This window comes from Podarcis filfolensis (assembly GCF_964270895.1).
Source record: "Podarcis filfolensis genome assembly, chromosome: 5".
In the NCBI taxonomy this organism is placed as follows: domain Eukaryota; kingdom Metazoa; phylum Chordata; class Lepidosauria; order Squamata; family Lacertidae; genus Podarcis; species Podarcis filfolensis.
The window spans coordinates 4,484,337-4,493,438 of NC_139608.1; the positions used below are offsets into that span (position 1 = coordinate 4,484,337).

Here is a 9,102-nt window from a genome sequence, read left to right on the forward strand (position 1 = left end):
CTCAATAATCAGGTGGCAGTTGGGCATTTGAGAAGCACTGCCCAGAAGGCTCTGCAAGCACTGCCAGTTATGCATGGCATCAGGTGTACGGCAGGTAGAGTCGCCACCTTTGGTAAGGCAAAATAAAAGACAGGTGGGGGGGGAATTGGGGGGCTAAACATTACCTGGTGCAGAAATGACTTCAAAGCACACACGGTCTGCAGTGGTTTATTCAATGAAGCAAACAATCAAAGCACTGTGATTTACAAATGTAAGGAAAATTTGCGTATTACATGCTTAGCTGGGCTTTGTAATGCTAATTGATTTGGCGCAAACAGAGATGAAATATAACATGGTCAATTGGAAGTCTGAGTCACCATCCCTGACCCATCTTCCTCTGCCTGCGATAACTCTCCCTCTCTTTATTTTTTGCCAAAATTTTATTAGTTTTTACGATATCAACGACAAACAAAAACATAAAACAAACAAAACATAACATAACAAACATAAATCATAACCTTATTGAAAATAACAGTTATTTACTTTGTAAAACGACTTCCTCGTTTCCCCTTAGTTGAATTTCATTGCATATCCTTATAACGGTTTTCCAAATCCCAATTTTAATACCCTTTAAATTAAACATTAACATCTTTAAATCTTCTCCTTCTTGTATTAAACATATTATTTTATCAGTTAACATAAATACAATCCTAAGCCCATTAAGTATCTGGAGGCTATTTCCAGTTATTTTAAGCTTAAATTTAGCTAAATAATCATTACGTTTCTTCCATTCTTCATGGTGTTCCTCCTCCTTCTGGTCGCGGACTCTTCCGGTTAGATCGGCTAGCTCCATAAAATCCATCATCTTCATCTGCCGATAACTCTCCCTCTCTGCTCTCCTCCTCATGGACTCAAACTCTCGCTTTGCTCCTTCCACCTGACGCAGTGTTTTGAGGATGATGGGAGGATGAGCTCGAATGGGTGAAAAAATGTGGCCTGTTTGAAGTCCCCAAAAAAGAGGATGATCATGTTGTCTAGGGATGGGTGACAACAGCAGCTGGCCATGGCTTGGCTGAAACGGCCTCATGGGTGAAATGTGTAAACTCAGGAGAGCCAAATCTGGTTTGTGGGCTGGAGTTTCCCCACCCCTGGCTAAGAGACTTTGGCAATTAACTGGCATACAAACCCTGTTTAACAAATACTTATGGGGCAAACACCACCCTTCCCAGCAATATGAACAGCCAGCCAGTGCCACCACACTGTGACTCCATTTGAACCAGGAACGGCATGAGATTTTTGCGATGGTTTTTACAGCAAAGCAGACCAAAGGAGAGAAGGGAATAATTAAGGAGAAAGCAAAGCTCAGGGGTAGGCAAACTAAGGCCCGGGGGCCGGATGCGGCCCAATCGCCTTCTCAATCCAGCCCGTGGACGGTCCGGGAATCAGCATGTTTTTACATGAGTAGAATGTGTCCTTTTATCTAAAATGCATCTCTGGGTTATTTGTGGGGCCTGCCTGGTGTTTTTACATGAGTGGAATGTGTGATTTTATTTTAAATGCATCTCTGGGTTATTTGTGGGGCATATGAATTCGTTCATCCCCCCCAAAAAAATATATAGTCCAGCCCCCCACATGGTCTGAGGGACGGTGGACTGGCCCACGGCTGAAAATGTTGCTGACCCCTGGCAAAGCTGGACGGAGCCCTCGGGCCCCTCCGTGAACATCTGGAAACTCTCCTGCTGAACAGCAGCCTCTCCACGCTGGGGAAAAATTTGCTGAACTCTATTTATCTGGAAAAGTAGCTTAATAAGATGAGGGGCAGCCTGTGCCATTCCTCCAGGGATTAGAGATAACAAGCAGCAATGGCCTCTTGGGAGCCCCTGCAGAAGGAGGTAAAGGTAAAGGGACCCCTGACCATTAGGTCCAGTCGTGACTGACTCTGGGGTTGGAGCGCTCATCTCGCTTTATGGGCCGAGGGAGCCGGCGTACAGCTTCCGGGTCATGTGGCCAGCATGACTAAGCCGCTTCTGGCAAACCAGAGCAGCGCACGGAAATGCTGTTTACCTTCCCACCGGAGCGGTACCTACTTATCTACTTGCACTTTGACATGCTTTTGAACTGCTAGGTTGGCAGGAGCAGGGGCCGAGCAATGGGAGCTCACCCTGTCACGGGGATTCGAACCGCCGACCTTCTGATTGGCAAGCCCTAGGCTCAGTGGTCTAACCCACAATTGGCGCTGGGATGTCAAGCACAGCTCTCATGACTTCCTCACTGCTTGGTTAAAGCACTGGTGGGCAGATGAGGCTGAAAAGCAGCACCCAGCTCTCTGTGGCTCACGGCTATGGAGCGGACAAGCCATCACTTCTGGAGCTGTCTCAAAATACTCCTCCCCAGTAATGAAATGGAACAGAGTCCGGAAGGGACTTTGATGTTCCCATTCAGACATCGCAAGCCTGCGAGATCGCCTCACCCCACTGGGCTGCTTCAATCAGTGGAACTGGCACTCTTACAGGTGCCACACAAAACAAAACAAAAAATTTCCTTCCAGTAGCACCTTAAAGACCAACTAAGTTAGTTCTTGGTATGAGCTTGGTATCTGAAGAAGTGTGCATGCACACGAAAGCTCATACCAAGAACTAACTTAGTTGGTCTTTAAGGTGCTACTGGAAGGAAAATTTTTGTTTTGTTTTGACTATGGCAGACCAACATGGCTACCTATCTGTAACAGGTGCCACACAATCCCTGTTCTGCATTTGTAAGAAATCACATCTTTTAGTGTGGCAGCACCTAAACTCTGGAACTCCTTGCCACTTGACAGCAGGCCTTTACCGTACACTTTTCGGCACCTGCTAAAAACATTTTTGTTTAGAGAAGCCCACCCAGGCATGTAAAATGTCGGTGTATGTTTCAATCTGTTGTTAGTTAGTTGCTGATTTTATCTTGAATATTTTAAAGAGTTGTTCTTACTGTTTTTTACTGTTACATTTATTGTTTTCTTGCTTTGAGGAAAGGGCATCATCTCCCAACTATATAAAATCCTCACACAATTGGCTGCCCTTCCTCTCACTTCATTAAGACTAAAATGGGGGGAAGATTTTGCAGAAGAACTAGAGGAACAAATTTGGAATAAAAACTACCTTTAGGCTCCATCTCAGTTAGAACTCTAGAAAATGCTTTTCAAATAGCACATTGCCCTGCCAGATTATATAGAATTAATCACAACACTTCCAACTTTTGCTGGCGTGAATGCAATTTACCTGGCTCTCTGGTACGCATGTGGTGGTTTTGCACCAAAACTATTCCCTTTTGGGGAGAAAGTTTTTTTGAATAATCAAATGATAGGACAATTGCCACAACCAGACCAAAAATTAACCCCACTGTTTTGTTTTACTGCTCAGATTAAGAATGCAAACGATAAAGCGCTTTTAGGAACTCCACTCCAGATTTGTGTAGGGTTTGCTCCTTCGTCTTTTATTCTCCCAAAGATGTCTCGCAAGGCAGCGGGTACAAAACTGCTTTTGAGTCTTATACCCAGTGTTGTTTTTTTCTGGGGGGGGGCGCATACCCCTAAACATTTTGTTACTCTAAGTCTGGCCTCACTGAGGGGCAGCATTTCAATATGAGTAGGAAAATGAGAGTACCCCTAAACATTTTTTTCCAGAAAAAAGCACTGCTTATACCTAAATAGATGCTGAATTGAAAGCCCTGCTTTTACCCCACCCCTGAAAAGTCTCGCCAGCAGTTTCCCTGCCCCCTGCTAGTGAGATTTTACTGGGCATTGCCCACATTCCGTCAGGCACAGTTTCAGAGTCTTAGGGTCTAGTAACTTGCTTCCCTTGCCACCCACACTTTGCAAAACAGAAGCTGAGAAGTTCCGATATCTTCATCCGACATCCAATTCTCATCTTGCACAAAGCAATTACAGAACAGCGGAAGACACACGCTTCAGTCTCTCTGCGTAACCAGGGGCTATTAGCGAGGACAACGCGCCAAGTTGGTCCCTGGGTTATTTCCCTTGTCGGTTATTGAGAACTCGGAATGAAATTTCCAGCTCAACGTGATCTTTATGAAAATGAAGACACCGGCGGCACTTTCCGAATTATTGAAATGCATTTGCGTTTGTTTTTTCTCTCTATTTTTTTTTTAAAAAATATTATTCCCAGTATGTTTCTGAAGGAAGGCTCAAGGAGACCGAAGTGCCCTCCTCACTATTTGTTTCTCCTGAAATCCTGTGCAGTGGTTGTACTTTCGATGAGACCAGCTCATTAAAGCTGATAAGTTGGTAGCATTTGAGTCCAGATAAGGAGACTAATTTCCCGCTGCTGCCCTTTCCCCCTTCCAAGGGACGGTCGGGCTCATTGTGCCCTCTGCCCATTCTTGATCTGATGGTGGCTGTGCTGGCAGCAATGCCACCAATTCAGACAGAAACGTTTTTTAATTTGTGGTGGCAGAGGCGAGAGACCTGCATCTTTCATCATCTTCTTTCATAGAATCGTAAAATTGCATACCCTCCAAGTATTCCGATTTTCCAGGAACAGTCCTGGAATTACAGAAGCCGTCCCGGTTTCTGATTTGATCCCGGAATGTACTGGTTTCCGCAGCCACGGCAGGTGCCGTGATTCTCCAGCAGTTCACCCCCGGAGGCACACTCCATTGTCCCTTATATATACCATATTTTTCCGTGTACAAGACGACCCCTATTTTTTGGGGACCGCAACAAAAAATGGGGGGGGGGTTGCCCAGAGTTTCTGAGCTTTGGGGCAGGGGGGTCACCGCTGCTAATCTCTCTACAGCCCCCCCACAAATCGCACACATTGCCGAGGCCAGCAATCGTCAGCAAAACTCGCTACAAATCACACGCCCAATCGCCGCTGGCTGCTGCCAACAATCGCCCGTTCCCCCTCCGCTATCTGTGTATAAGACGACTTACAATTTTTGCCTATTATTTCTAAGGAAAAAATATCGTCTTATACACGGAAAAATATGGTATATATCTATAAATTTTATTTCTCATTTTTTCCGAAATACTTTGACACAAGTACAAGCCAGTATTTCCCAACATGTATTTTGACTTCCCCTCACTCCTTTTGTGGTTTCTTACATTTTTAAAATTTGTAACACCGCATCTCCTTCACTACTCCAATTAATAATTTATCCCTAGAATCCGAAGCCGGAATTAAGATTGCCGGAAGAAATATCAACAACCTCAGATATGCAGATGACACAACCTTGATGGCAGAAAGTGAGGAGGAATTAAAGAACCTTTTATTGAGGGTGAAGGAGGAGAGCGCAAAATATGGTCTGAAGCTCAACATCAAAAAATCGAAGATCATGGCCACTGGTCCCATCACCTCCTGGCAAATAGAAGGGGAAGAAATGGAGGCAGTGAGATTTCACTTTCTTGGGCTCCATGATCACTGCAGATGGTGACAGCAGCCACAAAATTAAAAGACGCCTGCTTCTTGGGAGGAAAGCAATGACAAACCTAGACAGCATCTTTAAAAGCAGAGACATCACCTTGCCAACAAAGGTCTGTCTAGTTAAAGCCATGGTTTTCCCAGTAGTGATGTATGGAAGTGAGAGCTGGACCATCAAGAAGGCTGATCGCTGAAGAATGGATGCTTTTGAATTCTGGTGCTGGAGGAGACTCTTGAGAGTCCCATGGACTGCAAGAAGATCAAACGTATCCATTCTTAAGGAAATCAGCCCTGAGTGCTCACTGGAAGGACAGATCGTGAAGCTGAGGCTCCAATACTTTGGCCACCTCATGAGAAGAGAAGACTCCCTGGAAAAGACCCTGATGTTGGGAAAGATGGAGGGCACAAGGAGAAGGGGACGACAGGATGGTGTTCTTGAAGCTACAAACATGAGTTTGATCAAACTGTGGGAGGCAGTGGAGGACAGAAGTGCCTGGCGTGCTCTGGTCTAGGGGGTCACGAAGAGGCGGACACGACTAAACGACTAAACAACAACAGTTATCTTCTCACATTAATTTTAACTGTTTGGTTTAAGTTAATCCTGCTAATGAAGTTATATGTGTACAATAACAATTCAAATAGCCATAATCCACACACACACACACACACACACGTCTTTTATTGTCTCTTGAGACAGACGGATGCCGACAAAATGGTTGGGTGATCCTGAAAAAGCTCTAGAGGGGTGTGTGTTTTAGGGTGGGCAATCCTGAGAGACAGGATTTGCATGGTATGAATGCGGCCCTTAAAGCTGAACCAAAATGTTAGAACTTCTGTTTTGCAGATAAATGGGTTAGAGGGAGTTAGTAGGAGCCTCTTTTAATGACGTAACTTATCTATAGCTTTGCCAATGCAACAGTTAGTTCATGCCATTATTAAACAAATGCAACTCGCTTTATTCATTTATGCCATTGCTTTGTTCCCCTCAAATTTCACAATGCCACTAAGCTTTGAACATCAATAAACAAACTGATTTGTCTCATGCTGCTTCCAGGCAACCTGTTTGTTGTTCATTTAATCCTCATTGGTTTGGGGGGGGGGTGTTAGATGAGCATGCATCAAAGCAAGTCTTATTCCACACTTTCCAGGTGTTTTCCTGCCGCTCTCTTTATCCCCAAAAGTATAATAATTTTAATTTTATTATTTGTATCCCACCCATCTGCTTGGCAGCTTCCAACATATATTAAAACGTAATAAAACATCACGCATTAATGTTTTTTGGAGAAGCGGATCTATTGTATTTTAAGACTATTGTATTTTAATATTTTTTTGAAAGCCGCTCAGAGTGGCTGGGGAAACCCAGCCAGATGGGCGGGGTATAAATAATAAATTATTATTATTATTATTATTATTATTATTATTATTATTATTATTTAATTGTGCAACCCGAATTTGAGCCCAGGGTCACTGCCGAGCAAATTTAACCCCTGATTAAAGGACATACTGTACTTAGCATTGGCTCATTGGCATGGTACAAACTAGCGTAGATTGGAAACTGACACTGGATGATGGGAATTGTAGTCCACGCAGAGGACACAACACCAGCTATTCCTGACGCAGAGCGACTGCAGCAGTTCTGTTTTCCTTCTCCGCCTCTATTTACGCAGGGAGTGTTTCTTGATGAGGGAGTAGGAAATAAGTGACTGGGGATCAGTTTCCCCTCGTGGTATTTCGGGAGCGTTTTGGAAAGGCGTCTTGCTCATTTTCCCGGGGAAATAAGAACTGTTTATCTCCAGTGAGCATTTCTTGTCTGTCCAACGCCAATTGCCACATAGCTGTTACAGTAATAGGCCTTGACATTTCAGTGGCATTTTCAAAACACGCTGTCCAAAAGCCATTTGCCACGGTGTGCGGATGAGCAATCTATGAGCTATTAAAGTGGTGAATTCAAGGTGTCTGCTGCCTCCTAAATACCTCTTCTAATATACCGTATTTTTTGTTCTATAAGACTCACTTTTTCCCTCCTAAAAAGTAAGGGGAAATGTGTGTGCGTCTTATGGAGCGAATGCAGGCTGCACAGCTATCCCAGAAGCCAGAACAGCAAGAGGGATCTCTGCTTTCACTGCGCAGCGATCCCTCTTGCTGTTCTGGCTTCTGAGATTCAGAATTTTTTTTTTCTTGTTTTCCTCCTCCAAAAACTAGGTGCGTCTTGTGGTCTGGTGCGTCTTATAGAGCGAAAAATATGGTAGTTCTTCTGCCCACAAAACTCTGAGCATCCCTTCAGTTGCTCCAACAAAGACCGTCCACCTATCTGCATATGGTGTTTTCTGCGAATGGTTCACAGTTCACCAAGGAGCAGGGGCTAAGGGACTGTCTATAAAATATGGGCAACACAGAAGGCATTGGCCATTAGTTACCATGGAACAAAGTCTGGCACAGGGTGTGTGTGTGTTTCTTTAAGAGCCCTTTAAAGTGACAATATCCTTTATGGATGCTTCCTAGCCATGCCTAGTCCCTGCTGGGCTCTGTTTGCATCTGCATGCAAAGGGGTTTGGCAGACAGGCTTGTAATTATTATTATTATTATTATTATTATTATTATTATTATTATTATTATTATTTCTTCGCCAGCCACTCTGGGCGGCTTCCAACAGAAGGTTAAAAATGCATTAAAACTTGTAATGGCAGAAACATGAAAATAACTCATGGCTAAAAATCAGTATTGCTGCTAGTTAGTTGTATTTATTGATTTGGGGTTTTCTCCCCCCCCCCCGGCTTCTCTAAATGCAATTCATAAAAGATTTCTGTGCTTAAAATACTGCAGTTTTGCGTGTTTCCTCTAATAACTTTGTACTCGACCAGGAGGAAATGCTCAAGCAGGGATACTGACGGAGAATAGAATGTCCCTATTTTCATTGGAGGAATGTTGGACAGCCTGCAATTCCATGGTTCTAGGATGAGATGCTCAAGTCTGCATTTCAGAAAGTATTGATCTGATGTGTAGAGATCTTTTCTGTTCTTATTAATTCAAGAGGCTTCTGGAAGCTTCTCTGTGTGAAAGAAACAAGCAGAAGCTCCGAAGGAGTTACCGTATTTTTTGCTGTATAAGACTCACTTTTCCCTCCTAAAAAGTAAGGGGAAATGTGTGTGTGTCTTATGGAGCGAATGCAGACTGCGCAGCTATCCCAGAAGCCAGAACAGCAAGAGGGATTGCTGCTTTCACTGCGCAGCGATCCCTCTTGCTGTCCTGGCTTCTGAGATTCAGAATATTTTTTTTCTTGTTTTCCTCCTCCAAAAACTAGGTGCGCCTTGTGGTCTGGTGCGCCTTAAAGAGCGAAAAATACGGTATTCCTTCAGAGAAGCTGCGTACATCTGGCTTAAAATGGTTATGTTATCTCTTCTGTCAAGGTCATGCTGACTATAAAAGGTCAGAAGGAGCCTGGATTTTCACTTTCTTTTTCTATCTCTCTTCCTTCTGGTGTGGTGTTCTGTACACAGTATGCTTAGTGTTAAGGTTTACTGGTAATCTTATTATAAGTTATTGTAAGTTTAAGTTAAGTCTGCTGCAACTGGATTTCTTATGGACAGGGTCAATCCTGAATGTACTGGATTTGTGACCATTATGGTTTTCCCAGTAGTGATGCATGGAAGTGAGAGCTGGACCATCAAGAAGGCTGATCACCGAAGAATGGATGCTTTTGAATTCT

At 43.8% G+C, this 9,102-nt stretch overlaps 1 long non-coding RNA gene across 1 annotated transcript; it reads left to right on the forward strand.

The window, feature by feature from the left end:
* The first annotated feature begins 1,885 nt into the window (after nt 1-1,885).
* Nucleotides 1,886-4,117, forward strand: LOC310762290. Its single transcript, XR_014547930.1, has 2 exons — nt 1,886-2,491; nt 2,708-4,117. It is a non-coding gene; the product is annotated as an uncharacterized lncRNA (long non-coding RNA).
* Nucleotides 4,118-9,102: the final 4,985 nt, after the last annotated feature.